Source organism: Callorhinchus milii, unplaced genomic scaffold, assembly GCF_018977255.1.
Source record: "Callorhinchus milii isolate IMCB2004 unplaced genomic scaffold, IMCB_Cmil_1.0 Scaffold3, whole genome shotgun sequence".
NCBI classification, from domain to species: Eukaryota; Metazoa; Chordata; class Chondrichthyes; order Chimaeriformes; family Callorhinchidae; genus Callorhinchus; species Callorhinchus milii.
The window spans coordinates 70256343-70272151 of NW_024704744.1; the positions used below are offsets into that span (position 1 = coordinate 70256343).

Below are 15809 nucleotides of genomic sequence, written 5' to 3' on the forward strand. Positions count from 1 at the left end.
TGGAAGTGACTTGTGGACTTGTTGGACTTCCTCAAGTCCAAAATCAAGGGAATCCTCTCAGCTGACACTGCCTTCCCAACTTCCACCCCTCCCCCAGCCACCCCCCCCCCCACACTCCGACCACTGCCCATCTCTCCTTCCACACCTTCGAACCTGTCACCTCCTCCTCTGTTATCACCACCTGCTCCATGGACCCCATCCCCATCCCTCTCCTTAAATCCCAGCTCCACCTCCTTGCCCCACTACTCGCCAACATCATCAAGCTCTCCCTGTCATCTGGCACTGTTCCTATTCCCCTCAAAACAGCCACTATCACCCCCACCTTGAAGAAACCTTCCCTTGACCCATTACAGCTATCCAGCTACCGGCCCATCTCCCACCTCCCTTTTCTGTCTAAGGTCCTTGAGAGAGCTGTCGCCTCCCGCTCTTTCCTCGCCTCCCATTCCCTCCATGAGCCCATCTAATCGGGTTTCTGTGCTGCCCACAGCACGGAAACTGCTCTGATCAAGGTCACAAATGACATCCTGACCATATGTGACCAGTTCTCCCTCTGCCTCCTCGTCCTCCTCGACCTCTCCACCTCCTTTAACACTGTGGAGCATTCAATCCTCCTCCACCGCCTCTCCTCCCACCTCAATCTTCAAAGTTCTGTACTTGACTGGTTCAGGTCCTACCTTTCAAACCGCCTCCACTTTGTCTCTGCAAACGGCTTCTTCTCCAGCCCCCGCACCGTCTTGTGTGGCATTCCTCAGGGCTCTGTCCTCGATCCCCTCCTCTTCACCGTCTACATGCTCCCACTTGGTGACATCATCCGCAGACATGGGGTAAATTTCCACATGTATGCGGATGACACCCAACTCTATCTCTCTGCCTCCACCCTGAACTCCAGAACTACTGGCGTCCTGACCGACTACCTTTCCGACATCAAGTCCTGGACGAGGGACAACTTCCTCCAACTCAACGTCAGCAAGACCGAGGCCCTCTTGATTGGCTCGCGCCAGGGCCACCGCACCTCGGGCGCTGGCAGCATCAGCCTCCACGGCTGCACACTCAACCTCACTAAGCCAGTCAGGAACCCGGGGTCTGGTTTGACCCTGAACTGTCCTTTCTCCCCCACATCCGTGCCATGACTGGCATTGCCTACCACCACCTCCGCAACATTGCCAGACTCCGCCACTGCCTCGCCCCTCAGGCTGCCCAAACCCTCACCCACTCATTCGTCACATCAAGGGTCAATTATGGAAAATCCCTCCTCATCGGCCTTACCAACTCTTCCCTTCACAAGCTGCAGATCATCCAAAACTCTGCAGCTCGTGTACTCTTGCGCACCAGGCTCCGCGACCCCATCAATCCCACCCTCACCCAACTCCACTGGCTCCCCATCCCCCAGAGCATCGAATTCAAGATCTTCAAACTCACTTTCAAGACTATCCATGGCCTTTCCCCGTTCTACCTCTCTGACCTGCTGATTCCCTACCAACCTGTCCGCTCCCTCCGTTCAGCGGGGCTCCCGCCTGCTCCATGTCTCCTGCCTGACCTGCTCTACCATCGGTGGCCGGGCTTTCAGCCTCTCTGCCCCCACACTCTGGAACTCCATCTCACAGTCCCTTCGCCTCACTTCCTCCCTTGCCTCCTTCAAGGCCGGTCTCAAGACCTTCCTCTTTGATCGTGCCTTCGGTCGCCCTCCCACCTCTTTGCCTTCCCTCACCCCTACCCCACCCCTCTCCCATGCTCGGGTCCTGATCCCTGACTGTCCAGCGCCTTTGGATGTCCTCCTGACATGTTGTTGTGCTCTAGCCCCTTCATTTCTTCTTAATAGTAATCTAGCCTCCACAATTTCAGAATTTGATGTGGGGGGTGGGGAGGGAGTGTGAATAGTTTGTTACGTATCAAGAACATTCCGTACTTTAGCAGTGAAGGATCTTAAGCACGTGTAGTTGTGTTTTCTGGGCCCTTTCCTGAGTTTCAATTCAGTGTTGTGTAGGAGGAAGCAGTCGCTGTACACTTGTAACTAATGTCTTTTAAAAGACCAGCATAGCAGAGAAGGCAACCCAAGTTGCTATTGCAGTTTTGCTCACTTTGTGACCCATCTCCTAACCAATGCTGAGAATTTGGGGATTCCAAATGAAGTGATTAATAATAAAGTATAATTCTGAGATAATCAGTGAGGCTTTATATTTAAATTGACTTTAGATAAATACTAGCACAAAGTATATGTTGCTCTAGCCTAGACGATGGGCTCAAAGTCCCAATGTGGGACTTGACACACCACATTCTGACTTAGACTCGTGAATGCTGCCAACTGAGCCAGCCTGACATTTAAGCTTAAGGTTTCTTTTTTCATACGTTAGTAAATGATCAGGAGGGTGGGGGCTTATACCTCTGCCAGCATAGTGTCGGATTAACTCCCATGTTTTAACCCAGTGGGATTCCTGTCACTGGAGCTGTGTGAGGCTTGGTGTCTGTGTTAGCAGTGTGCAGTAATCCTCGTTTAATCTGAATGGAGCAACATTTTTTAGTTTTGGTCCAGGAGTCCAGATGTGCCTCTGTTTTAAATCTGTGGAGAAGCAGAAACCAAACCAGGGACAGCAGATACCTGTACAAAGGACTTTCGAAAAGTGCTATTTTGACTGAATGTTTTGCATTCATTTTATTTAATATGAATTGTGTGCCAGACTTTACAGCTGTCGCAGTATTCTTGGGTAGCAGAATTCCGATTTAAAACTGAGGTACATATGGACCCCTGGACCTAGACATGTTATAGCAGCAGACCTAAATGTGCATTATAACATGGAATGTCTTGATGTCTTATCTCTGTGGATAGTACTGGTTTGAGTTCCAGATGATCTGAATGTTCATGACATGTCCAAAATTAGTGTGAATAGGGGAAGGAATCTATTTAAATAACCCACTTGGCATGTTTCCTTGAAAACAATGGGAAACATGAAAAACTGAGTATTGCTCCCAACCCCCAGGACACCTTGGCCTTAATTTGCTGAACAGATTGCTACTATTTGCTATCACAATCCAATCCAAGGTTTTCCTTCATATTTTTTAAGAAATTAGAACAGTGGAGCTTTTTATATGATCTTTCAATGAAATAATGTTTAAAGATCCATCAGCTGGCCTGTCTGCCGAAGGTGCTGTGACACGAGATATGGTGATGATGAAACATAATACTTTTGATGTAGCAGCTTTCATGTTGAGAGGTTGTTGTTGAGAGTGTGTCTCAAAGTGCTTCACGGGATACATTAAAAGTGTAAGCAAACATGGCAGCCAATTTATGTAAAGTAGTTTCCCACAAGGGAATCATCAATTTTATTTTGGGGATTGTTGGCCAGGACACCAGGAGAAACTCCCTTCTCCTTTCACTGCCAGCTTACAGCATATCTGGTTACAAGGCTGACAAGGAGGCCAGTGGGATCTTTAATGTCTACCTGAACAGGCAGACAGGAACTCAGTTTTATCTCGCCTGAAGGATAGCACCCCCAGCCTAGATTATAAATTCAAAGTTCTGACATCGGATTTGAACACATGACCTTGTGTCTCAGAAGTAAAAATGCTACCAACATCAGCCAGGCTGACACCTGATAGAAAGGAGAGGAAATAAGAACAGCATGTGAGGTGTCACACAATTGTTATAAAGAGAAACGTTGAGTTCAACCCTGGAGCCACACTCTGAATTGGGCAGCTCCTGTTTTGATGAATCTAACGAGACTATTTCAATCCAGTTGCAGATTTGAGATTGATTCTGTGAACCATTTTGTCTTTAAAAAAACATCCAATTATTTACTTTGTCAAATGCCCGAGAAACTTCGGCAACTGAAATCATTCCGCTGGTTCGGATACTTCTCAAAGAATTTCAACTAGTGTCAAAAGGCAAGGCCAATTACTCCAAAAATGTTTTTAACTTGCCTTCATGGTCTCTAAAATTAGCAACAATAGCATTCAATAGCGTGCTTCTAGACATCTTTAACTGTCCCCATTAGACTAACTAGTGTCATTTTCTTAATCTGTGCATTACTATTTTCTTGGGCCGTTTGAAACAAAAACATTACATTTGGTATCATCCAATGCAGACTGAACCTGTATGTTTCTAAAAAAAAATAACCTGCACCTCTCCTGTTTCACTGTTTATTTCCTTGAGGGTTTTTGGGGTGAATCACATCTACTCCAGATGCTCTATAGATATTTGATACTCTTGTTTCTTAACCCCTGCGCTGACGTACAATTACAGATTCTTGAACAAGATTAACTGGATTATCCAGTTTCCAGTTATCAAACATCTCAACCATTTCTTGGTTTCTACCTGTTCACTTTTCTCCCAAAAAAACTCAATTTAGAAAATTTTCTTTTTTATTTCTTGACCTTCACTCGCATATACATCCCACCCTGCCTTCACCCCATTTCCAGCAGCTTTTGCCCTACCACTTGTTTAAAATTTTGTTTTAATGGTGTGGCCTGTATTTTAATGTGCTTCTCTAGAGCTCTTCTGATGGCCTGAGTTTCCATCTCACATCTGTAGTGTTTTGCCCCCACATTTAAAGTTGTAATAATAAATAAAATAATCCTTGCATGTGTTATATGTCTTTTCACATTTTCAAAATGTCTCAAAATCACTTACTTTACTGCAAAGTGTAGTGACTATATATTTTGAGGACAAATGTGTTTGCCAACAAAATACACAGTCACTCCACTTTACGGTTTATCATGTGAAGTGCTTTAGAATGTCCCATTCTGAAAAGCTCTATATCAAGTGTAAGGATTTTTATTGTTAAAGTAATACAATCTAGATGTCCAATGATTGCAAGTAGTGATATGACTAAGAGGAGCAACCCAGATGTTAGGTAGAGTCCAGAGGAGAGCAACGAGGATGGTCCCAATGGTAGCATAACAAGAAATGAATAGCCAATCTTCACTCTTGAAAGGTGGCATCTCAGAAGGAATTTGTAGAGGTTCACGATTTTAAATGGGATTGAAAAAGTAGAACAATACTTCAGGATGCGCGAAGACAGTAGAACAAGAGGATGTAGGTTTAGAGATGGAAAGGGCAACTTCAGGAGCGACACCAGGAAATATTTCTTTACTCAGAGAAAAATCAACAACTGGAACAACAGGTCACCAGAAAAGGGGGCCGAGGGCAGTGGACTTTTTCTTTTTTTAAAAAATATAGCGTGATGCTTTGATGGGAGGACGACTGTGAGCACGCTGGAAGGAGATCAAATGGGCCAATGTGTTTTCATCAAACCTCTCTAATGCTAAACTTACGAAGAGGACTATTGAGTCATGTACATGAATAAACTACAGCAAATATTGAATGGATTGCCATCTTAGAGTGTATCTGGTTACTGGGCTAACAAGAAAGCGAGTCCATTAATTACATTAATTGGTAAACTAATTACAATGTCAGAGTTTTTTTTGCTGTTTCAGGTTCTGAACTAACATTGCTAATTTCCTGAAAATGGCAAATTGTGTTGCTTCTGTGTGCGATTGAAATCTCACATGTGCACCTGTGTTTACAATGCCAATGACCTCAGTCTTATAGCATTACTTCCTGCCTCAGGGAGAGGAACTAGCTTTGCAGCAGGACTGGTGTGGCCACAGTTTGTAATGGACACCTGTAAGCGTGAGAGACTGAACATGCTTAAAAAACTAGGGATGCCTTATAGATTGGATCACAAGTCAGTTTGCAGTGCGTGAATTGGAACTCCTAAATCCCTTTGAATTGTGGCTTTCAAAACGTGAGTGCATTCCTGTAAGAACTGTAAAGAAACCCTTTTCTCTTGTGACCTGTCAAAGTTGGGATGGTGATGATTCTAAATCTTTCAGCAAAGTCATTTTCACTTCTTGCTCAACTGCAAGATCGTCAGCCTTTCTAACTTTGACCTTGACATTTGACTGTTTCTCTTTTGTCTATCAAAACGCGAAAGTAGAAGCTGTCTAGCATTGCTCAACCATGTTGTTTTCAGGTTGGGTGCTGGGACAATGAGCGTGCAGAAATGTTTGGATTGTGCAATCAATCAGCTCTTACAGAAGACTTTATTTTGAATTGCAAGTGTTTTATCCACTGAACTGTGGTTTGGAAAGAAAATCTGGAAATTCTCGTTAGAGATTGGTCTGAGAAGTACAGTTCAGAGTTTTGCATCAATGACTGAATTAGTGCAGTATAGCACTGCATGCATGAGGGAGAAGAGAATAGGAGGGAGAGGGGGTTAGGAAGGGTGGAGGCTTCTGTGGCGTATAAACAGCAGCATTAACTAGTTGGAACAAATGGCCTGTTTCTGTGCTGTAATGTTCAATCAATGCTGTGTTTAACATCAATGATCAATGCAGTCAGTTATATTCATTTGCACTGTATCTAATTGAGTACAGTGCATCATCAGGCTGTGTACTGTCTGGTATTAGAGTAGTTAATGATGCTTCTTAAAAACATTTTTTTTGCAGGGATTCCAGTGCAATAGCTTGTTTTATAATACTGAAGCTTTGTACTGCACTGACCTGAATGGTACTCTGCTCCCAAATACTCCATGGTCTTTTGGCTCAGATCTCACTCCCATCTCAACTCAGCCGTTTTCCTGCTGAGATGACTTGTCCTTCAGACCTGGTCAGTGGGACTGACTGGATCTGGGACTGTAGCCTCAGTTCAGCCTTCAGTCCAGATACAATCCCCGTGTTTTACTGATGGGATCCACAAATCTTTCCATTTGACGTTCGCCCGAAGAGCCCATTTGCACTGGTGTGTGTTTCTAACGTGTACTGTACAGACCCAATACTCTACTGTCAGGTGCTCAGTAGCATCGGGTGATAGTGTCCTTCAGCGCTCACTGTGACTGGATGGTGAATGGTGACTGACTGACACCCTCTGAGCCCCAAGGTGGGTGACTATGAGCTGCCGGGGGGTGGGGGGTGTGGGTGTGTGGGGGGGTAACTGACCCCCACCCCACTGTGTGTAATGGAGTGACTGACTTCAGGTCGCGCCACAAACCTAAAACAGGAAAAATGCCATTGCTGTATGCAATTGGCTGCCGCGTTCGCCCACAAATATACGGTCAATTCACTTTACAGTATATTCTGTGAAGCGCTTTGGGACGTCTAGAAGATGTGAAAATGCAAGGATTATTATTATTATTATTTATTATTGCTATTGTCGCACCAGGAGAGCCAGGACGGGGGGTTGGGATGGCTTTCCTCCCTCCAGCCGAAGGGGTTTCTGCACAAAACCTGTCAGGAGTGTTGCTTTTTCGGCTTCGGCAAAGAGGTTTTTTTTTAGCCTTCAGGTCGAGTTCCTCATTTGTTTGAGGAGCTCGGGCTGGTGAACAGGTGCGGGTCAGTGCACAGGTTTTTTTAAATTTATTTTTATATATATATATGTATGTATATACCTGAGCAGCAGGGAATCCCGAGCACATTTGCTAAAGTTTGCTTCTTGTGCATCCCCAAAAACCACGGGAGAATTCTCGAAGAAAGCCCTGACAAAGAAGGTGCTCTTGAGAAGTATTTTGCTGTATAGTCTGCATGAATTTGGTATAACGTGTTTATAGGGGGGGGGGGGAGAAGTTTGCTCGGTGTTGTTGATGATGTTGAAATAGTCATTTTGGATTGGTAACCAAGTGCAGGTTGCTGATGGCTTTTTTTTTATTTTAGATTTGAGCCTTTTTGCGATTTAGTCCAAACTGCGTCTGTTTTGGGCCACAGCTCTGAGTCGCTTTCTCCCCCGCAACTGGTCTGTGTGTGTGTTCATTCGGTGCAATCTGTGAGGAACACGTTCCCCCCCCCATTAAATGCCTGATGCAAACTGGAAATGAAGTGGCCTCTCCCCCCCCCCCCCCCCATTAAATGCCTGATGCAAACTGGAAATGAAGTGGCCTCTCCCCACCCCATTAAATACCTGATGCAAACTGGAAATGAAGTGGCCTCTCACCCCTCCCCCATTAAATGCCTGATGCAAACTGGACATTAAGTGGCCTCTCACCCCAGCCCCCCCACCCCCATATTCAGTTAGGCAACTGGCAGAGACTTTGGGGCGTCTAGAAGATGCGAAAAGCGCTATAGCAAATGCAAGGATTATTATTATTATTACTTACAACACAAAAACTGTGTGGAGTGGGAGCAAGCTCTGCACCGTGTGAATCAACCACGCTTTTTTTACATTACGATAGGTTTTACTGCTGGCTGATGGCATTGCTTTATTGCCGTGTTTTGCCACATCGCTGGCGATATCACCTTTACATTGCAATCTGTCTCATCGCTCTGTAAATTGCAACCTCTACGCAGCTATAACATTGCTCACTGTTCCGCTGGTAGTACTAACCAAGAATGCTTAAAAGTGACCTGTTTCAAATCTGTTGGTTTTAGAGGATTACTGTAAATTCATCTGTTCTTAAAGAACATGATACAGTATTTGCAATACATACTTCATTATTGCTGTAAATGAGGACAATGAAAAAGGACTAAATTCTTTACAAAATGCTGGAATTGCAATCTCTGATACCTCTAAAGTAACCTCTTTGAAACCCTTTGTGAAACGGGAACCTGAAAATCTCGTTTCTAAATTACTTAGAGCAAACTTTATTCGTGAAAGTGCTGTGCACACAACACAGGGACAAGTTATTGGCTGTGATATTCACTAAGTATGGAGCAGAAAATCCTTGTCTGAAACAATAAAATGCAATATATAGCAGATTGCAGACCTGAGAGATTTAACTTCCACATTGATGTCTCCATAAAGGAAGGCAAAATGCCCTCTGAAACACCCATTTATATTTGACACCATTCCCTGGCTGATTTGTAAGATGCATCCAGCCCACTTGAAGACTGGCTCTGTAATTAGCTTCTGTAAAGTGCACCAGAATCAACCTGCTTGAGATTGCTCTCTGCTTCCCTCTCTCAAATGGTCCTTTTATTCCGTACCATCGCAGATGATCTCTGTGCTCTGGGAATGTCACTCTCTGATCTGGTCAGCAATCCGCAGGATTTTGAAAGTTCAAATGGTCCAAAAGACCAGTTTCCGAATGCGAGAGTTTTCCCTCAATAAATCAATATCTGAGCCATACCAGAAGTACAGCACTAAATCATGAAGCAACTTCGGAATTTAAGTAATAATTTAATCTGTGCACTTTGTAAAGGTGAGCATCCCTGTTCCAACTTCAACCTTTGCACATTTCACACTTTTACTTTTTTTTGGCCTTTGTCAAATATTTCCACTTTTGCCTTTCCAGTTACGATCAGAGAGGGAAGGGACAGTGTGGGTCCACATCAGCAGATTCCTGACACCCTAAATGCTATACACTAATCTCTTCAATTCATGGAATCCGTCAATATCAAAGCACAAATATACACTGGCTCTTAATGAAGGCTTTTATTTCTGATCTACCTTTTAACCATCTGAATCAGATTATTTTTTGTTTATTTTCACATCTTCAACAGTAATTTAGAAGCAGGAGGCTGTATTGAGCATTAATTTGACATCTGCCCAATTCTGAGCAGCCTGAATTTAATAGACCTGGACTCCATTCTGGCCTGAACTGTTGTTCAATTAATGCCACATGGAATTTGGTGTAAAATGAGCACAGAGATTTGGGAGTGTTGTTTACATTGTTGTGAATACTAGGAGTGTTCAAACACGCTGTATTCTTCCTGAAGCAACTAACCTGGCTATCCCCTCTTTCTCTCCCTTGTCACTTCTTCCTCCACCCACCTGTGAGTATTTAACTGAATAATAGCCAGGTGTTTCAGGTATTGTTCGCTGGGTCTTGTCGTGTGTGGGATTTTACCCCATTTGCTAAAATTATGTATTCTCACTCAACAGTTTAAGCCTATTGACCAGCTTATTGACTAAACAGCTACGAGCATGGAATAGATAAACTTCTTTGAGGATTGTTTTATTTCCCAAATGTACAATGATCACCGCCAGCAGCTGACTATCTCATACATGCGGGGCGGGGAAGAGAAGGGCAAGAGACAGTCAGCAGGTAGATGCAGAAGACACAAGTTTGAAAGCCAAGATGCTGTTAAAGATCCCATGGTACCATCAAAAAAAGGATGTTTTTCTCATTTCCTTGTCAACAATCCTTCTGAATATTGAAGTGAAATATTGCTCTGTGCATATTGGCTACTGGTTTGATCCAAAATAGAGTAGATAGGAATTACCTATGAAGGGCTTTCACCACCCAAGGATGCACACTTCACCTCACTGAGCCAGTCCGGAACCTTGGCATCTTGTTTGACCCTCAACTATCCTTTCTACCCTACATCCGTGCCATGACCCGCTCTGCCTTCCCCCACCTCAGCAACATTGCCCGGCTCCTCCACTGTCTAACACCACAGGCTGCCAATATCCTCATACATGCGTTCGTAACATCCAGGCTTGACTACGCAAGCTCCCTACTTGTCAGCCTCCCCAACTCCTCCCTCCGTAGGCTGCAGATCATCTAGAACTCTGCGGCCCATGTACTCCTCCACACCAGGCTCCTTGATCCCATCACTCCCTTCCTCACCCGTCTCCACTGGCTTCCCATCACATAGAGGATACAGTTCAAGTCTGGTCCCCTTCCTTGCCTCCTTCAAGACCCATCTCAAAATCCTCTTCAACCGTGCCTTTGATCACCCTCCTCCCCCCTTGCCCTCCACCCTTCCCGATTCCAACCCCCAGCTCGGGTCCGAAACACTGATTGTCCAGGGTCTTGGGACATCTTCCCAACATGAAAGGCGCTATACAAATGTAAATTTATTCTGTTTGAAATATTTTAGTGTTTCTTCAAATACATGGATTATTTAGAGAAAACTGGAATAAGTTGACCAAATGTAAACCACGTTATGGGTCATGTTGTGATAAATGTCCTTTTCTGTTGTTCCTCCAGTTCCAGATGTATACTGTGCTGTATAATGGCTAGAAGTGGCACATTGCCTTGTGTAATATTGGCGCATGTCCAGAATGCAGAGCATTATTACCTACATGGAAACAATGTATTAGTACTTAGGTGTAAGTGCCTGCTGCACTAAGGCAGCATGTTATGTTCTGGGATTTCCTGTTCTCAATGTTCACGGTAGCGGTTGACTTAAAGCAAGAAAATCATTCATGCAAATGCCAATTATCCAGTGATATATTCTGAAAGTAAATTATTCTGGAGAGTGTTCTTGCAAATCGATTTGCTATATGCCCAGAATGTGATCCCTGCTACTGATTGGATTAGCAAATTTAAGGCAGGTGGTAATCCTGTTCAGTCATTCCCTTTTTGATTAGACCTTACCTACTTAAACTTCCTGTTTTAGATGATGTGAACAGTATTTTCATTGGGTATGTGCGACTGTAAACTGTTTCACAAAAAGCTGCATGTTGTCTGATAATGCAGATGAACAGCCAAGCAAGGACAAGGGCAGGACATTGCTATGCAGAGCCATCCCCAAGGACTGCGGTATCTGCAGTTGCTGAGTTTTGCACTGGTGCAGCATTGTGCTGAAGTCATCAAAAACCAACCAACCCATCTGAAGGAGCTTATCATCACCTTCCTATCATCAGAATGAAATGGTAGCTTAATCATTCTTATATCGCACATCTATTACCTTCTTCCCGAGGTAAAGCGTACAAACTGTTGGAGAGTCCATACAGCATAAATAAGTAAATTGGGTAAATATGTGAAAAAATAGAAACAGCTTGGGAACGGATTATATGTATAGTTACAGTGGGGGCGCAAGCATCAGCACAGGCAAAATAGGCAAATACAGTATTTAGTTTGGGACATCACATGTGCATGTGACTACCAGGATGGTAGAAGGCGAATTGTATGGACCTTGGTCTTCTTTCGTCTAGCAAATTCTTATGTTCTTATGTAAGATGAATGGCCTCATTCTATATTAATAAATGTATTCACATTCTGTGTTATACACATTCTACGCTTCCATGAAATAAAAAAAAAGTTCATGTACCCACTGGTGATGGAGAGGAGAGTCGTACTCAAGCCAAGCATCAAACATTTTGTGATATAAAAGGTTAAAAAGGAGATGACGAGCTTGAATTTCAGTGCTGTAACTAATGAAATTATGAACACTTATGAGGGAGACTTTGAGTATTGTTTGATGTAACACTCAGCTTGCACTGTCAAATCTCCAAACCATCTTATGTATTTTTATTTCAATGCCTAAAGTTAGCTATATCTAGCTGTTTCTGGATGTCTGCAATTTCAGATGAAATGATCTTTTGCCTTTTCTGTTTTTTTACACCTCCCACCCCATAACGTATTTGAATAGATTTTTCCTACTTTCCATTGAATGCAAGGGGGGAATGCAAGTCCCTTGGAGGGTGCATTGGGGGTGATGAAATGTTGGGGGCGAGGGAAGCCGGGGGGGCGGGTGTATGGCAGGTGAAAACCTGAGTCTCTGGGGCTTTAATTGGTGGGTGTGGGAGTGGTTGGGGGATGGCGAGGCGAGTCTCTGGGGACGTATCATTTGCCTGATTCACTCTGTTAACATCTTAAACAGGAAATCAATAGCAATTTTTAGATTAATTAATTATTCATTTCTACACGGATTGTTGGAGCCTTTTTCTTTTGCTGTTGAATTCCACCTCGTTAGCAGCTTTTGCGTCTTTTCCCTTATGTCTAACACCATTCCTGTACTCGACTTCACAGGCCTATTCAGGTGAACCATTGCCATGGTTCCCAAACATTGCAGTGCATGATGCATCCAGATTTCTTTTTAATGCAGTTTTTTTTTTTAAAAAACGATGCCCTCAAGTAGATTGATGTTCTCATCCTCTCATCTGATCTGGGTTGGTATGTGAAGTCGATCTTTAGTGGAGACATTTTAATCAGGGTTTGTATTTTGGACCTGCTGATATGTTTGAAGTTAGGCCCTTGTAGAGTCTTTGGTATGGAATCCAGATTAGGTTTATTGACTTCATTATGTAGAAACTGAGAGTTGATATGGATGTATCCGTACAACTGGTCAGACTTGACTGTGTTTATGCTTTATATATTATGCATGATGGGTGTGATTTTATGTTAATTCTGGAGTGTTAACGGATACAGAAATGCAAATGTAAATTTGCTAGATATGCAGAGCTTATTCCATGCTAAAATATTGCAATAATCTGACCCCACTCCTCTTTCAGTCTTTAATTGTTTTGCTGTAGCATTTATTCAGAATTCTGCTTTCTGAATATTTTAATACAATTAAAACTTCCTTTTGCATACATGCTATTCAGTACAAGTAGTAGAAAATTAGCAGCATTTTACATGTGCCTCATTTTGAATGACTGATCAATGTCTATTTTAAAACTAGTTTTAAGGTGGCTCTTTACATGAGTAAAGGATGCAATTATTCTCAATAGCATAATGTTGTAAATCAAAAGCCTGGTCCATTTGCTTTGCTTCTCCAATTTTACCATACTTATTTGATGTATTGCTTTCGGATGAGCCGAGACAGCAGGACAAAAGAGCATAGGTATAGAATTGCGAAGGCCATGTACAGGAGACCAGGAAGTATTTCATCACACTTAGGGTGGTCATTGATTGGAACAGGTCACCAAGAAGGGCAGTTGATGACAGACTTTACTGTTGATCAGTCACTCATTTAAGAATCCGTCTGATATTTTAGTGGGAAAACTGGGTTGGTGTTTGGAAATGATCGGAGGATTTTCCTTAGAGGCTGCTTTGATTCTCTTTTAAACTCCTGGTCAAAAATTCACGGGCTTGATATCACAACTTGCCTTCTCTTTTCCCCTCACTTTCATTCCTTTTTTCTCTTTTTTTTTCCCCCCCTCATCCAATAAAAACTACAAGAGTTAGTGTCTCGGCCTGGCTCAATTGATAGTATTCTGGCCTCTGAGTTGGAAGGATGTGGGTTCAAGTACCACGTTGGGACTTTGAACTTATAGTCTAGTGCTGGAGGTGTGCTCCATTGTTGCAGTTGCTGTCCTTCAGGTGAGACATTTAACTGAAGTCCTGTCAAAGATCCCATTGCATGATGAAAAGTAAAGGCGGTTTCTCACGGTGTCCTGGCCAACAATCCCTGAGATAAATGTGATTATCCGCTCTATGGTAAATTTAACGTCTGTAGGATGTTGTCACAGGGCTGCAATATTCGCTCACAAAATAGTCGCTACACTTTACGGTGTATCCTGTGAAGCACTTTGAGACCTCCTCCTGACTGGAAAGGCATTGTATCAATGTAAGAATTATTATTCCAGAGACTCAATTATTGACATTTTTCAAATGTACAAATGGAATTCTGCTCTGGCTGTTCCTGTAATTGATATATCCACTTGTAAAGCTAATGTTGCTGTTGATCAGTCACTTGAGGAATCAAGTGTTGCATGTCATAGTATATCCATCCTCATGAGTTCTCTTAATTTTATTAGTCACAGCATTGAAATTCAGGATAGTTGTGTCCTTTCTAACCTATTATGCATCACAAAATGTTTGGTGCTTGGCTTGAGTTTAACTATCCTGTTTATTACTGATTTGCTCCACTGGTACCTTAAAATTGCTTTGTTTTATTTTCCGGAGATGTGGAATGCTTATTGCACAGAATGATGCCATTCAGCCTATTTTGCCTGTGCTGATACTTGCTCCCCCACTGTAACTATCCACGATAATCCCTTTCCCATGCTCTTTCTATTTTATTGTGTATTTATCCAATTCCGTTTTTATGTGGTTTGACTCACAGAAGATTGAACATACTTGGGTATGTTCAATCATCTGTGATTTCTACAAACCTTCCATTTTTATTCTGGTGATTAGTTTATGCTCTTGTTTCTGACCCACTAAACCAGGCAAATAGTCTCTCTTTTACAATACAATATCATTTAAATTTATTTAACGCCTTTCTTGTCGGGAGGATGGCTCAAACTCTTCACAGTGGTGGATGGACACTCGAGCTGGAGGTGGATGCTGAGGGGGTGGGAGAACATCTTTTGGAGACCATCTGATGCCATTCCATCTGGTTTGCACCATCTTTAAAAATGGTCCTCACCTTGGTTGTTACCTTGCAATCCATCTGTTTCTCATCTTCCTGGAGTTTACCTTCTGGTTGATTTTTGCTGCAGATTTTTCGGGGCCCTTGCTTTTTTCATTTGGTTTTACTGTTCCTGTTCTGACGCCAATTTACTTAAAACATAAATATGCCATAATAATAATGGATCTGAATGTCAGAAGAATGCAATAAGACTCTGGGTTGCACCATCACAAACTATTAAAAGGCAATGCCGCTCAGTTATTGGGGTGGGGGGGGGATGAATTGTTTTGAGGATTAAATTTGAAGTCTATCTTTTATGAGTACTTTGGTTTGAGGCAGGTTATGTATTAGATTGGCTTTTAATCATTGGTCACTTTCTTCATGGCTGTTTGTGGGACACTCCTGTGTGCAAATTGACTGCTGCGTTCACCTACAAAATGCACTTTACAATACAGCCTGTGAACAACTTTGAGACTTCCTCCCAATATAACAGGCACCACATCAAATGAAAGGATAATGATTATTAGCTGCTCGCATTCTTCTGGAATGTCTTGTAAGGACGATAAGATTGTTCTCAAAGAAAGAGGGACTTTGAGGTAACTTTTTTTCCCCCTAAATTATGTTAATCAAAAACCAACAGGTTTATATGTCAGGAGACCTAATCTAACAATTGTAAGTTTGTGGAGAATTTAGGCAGGAACTCTTTCGCACAAAGGATAATGTGTTCCATATGCTTACTAGGGAAGGTTTTTGAAGTAAATTGTTTTAATGGGTTCAAAAGGCAACTCGACATTTACTTTCTGAAAGCTTGAAGGATTTGGCAGGAGGATGGGTCAGTGATGTACGTTTGGGTGTTT

At 42.8% G+C, this 15809-nt stretch overlaps 1 protein-coding gene across 1 annotated transcript in view; it reads left to right on the top strand.

Moving 5' to 3' along the window:
• LOC103179238 (pleckstrin homology domain-containing family G member 1) overlaps nucleotides 1–15809 on the top strand; it is a 144106-nt gene that overhangs the window by 46682 nt on the left and 81615 nt on the right. The gene's annotated exons all lie outside the window — the stretch shown is intronic.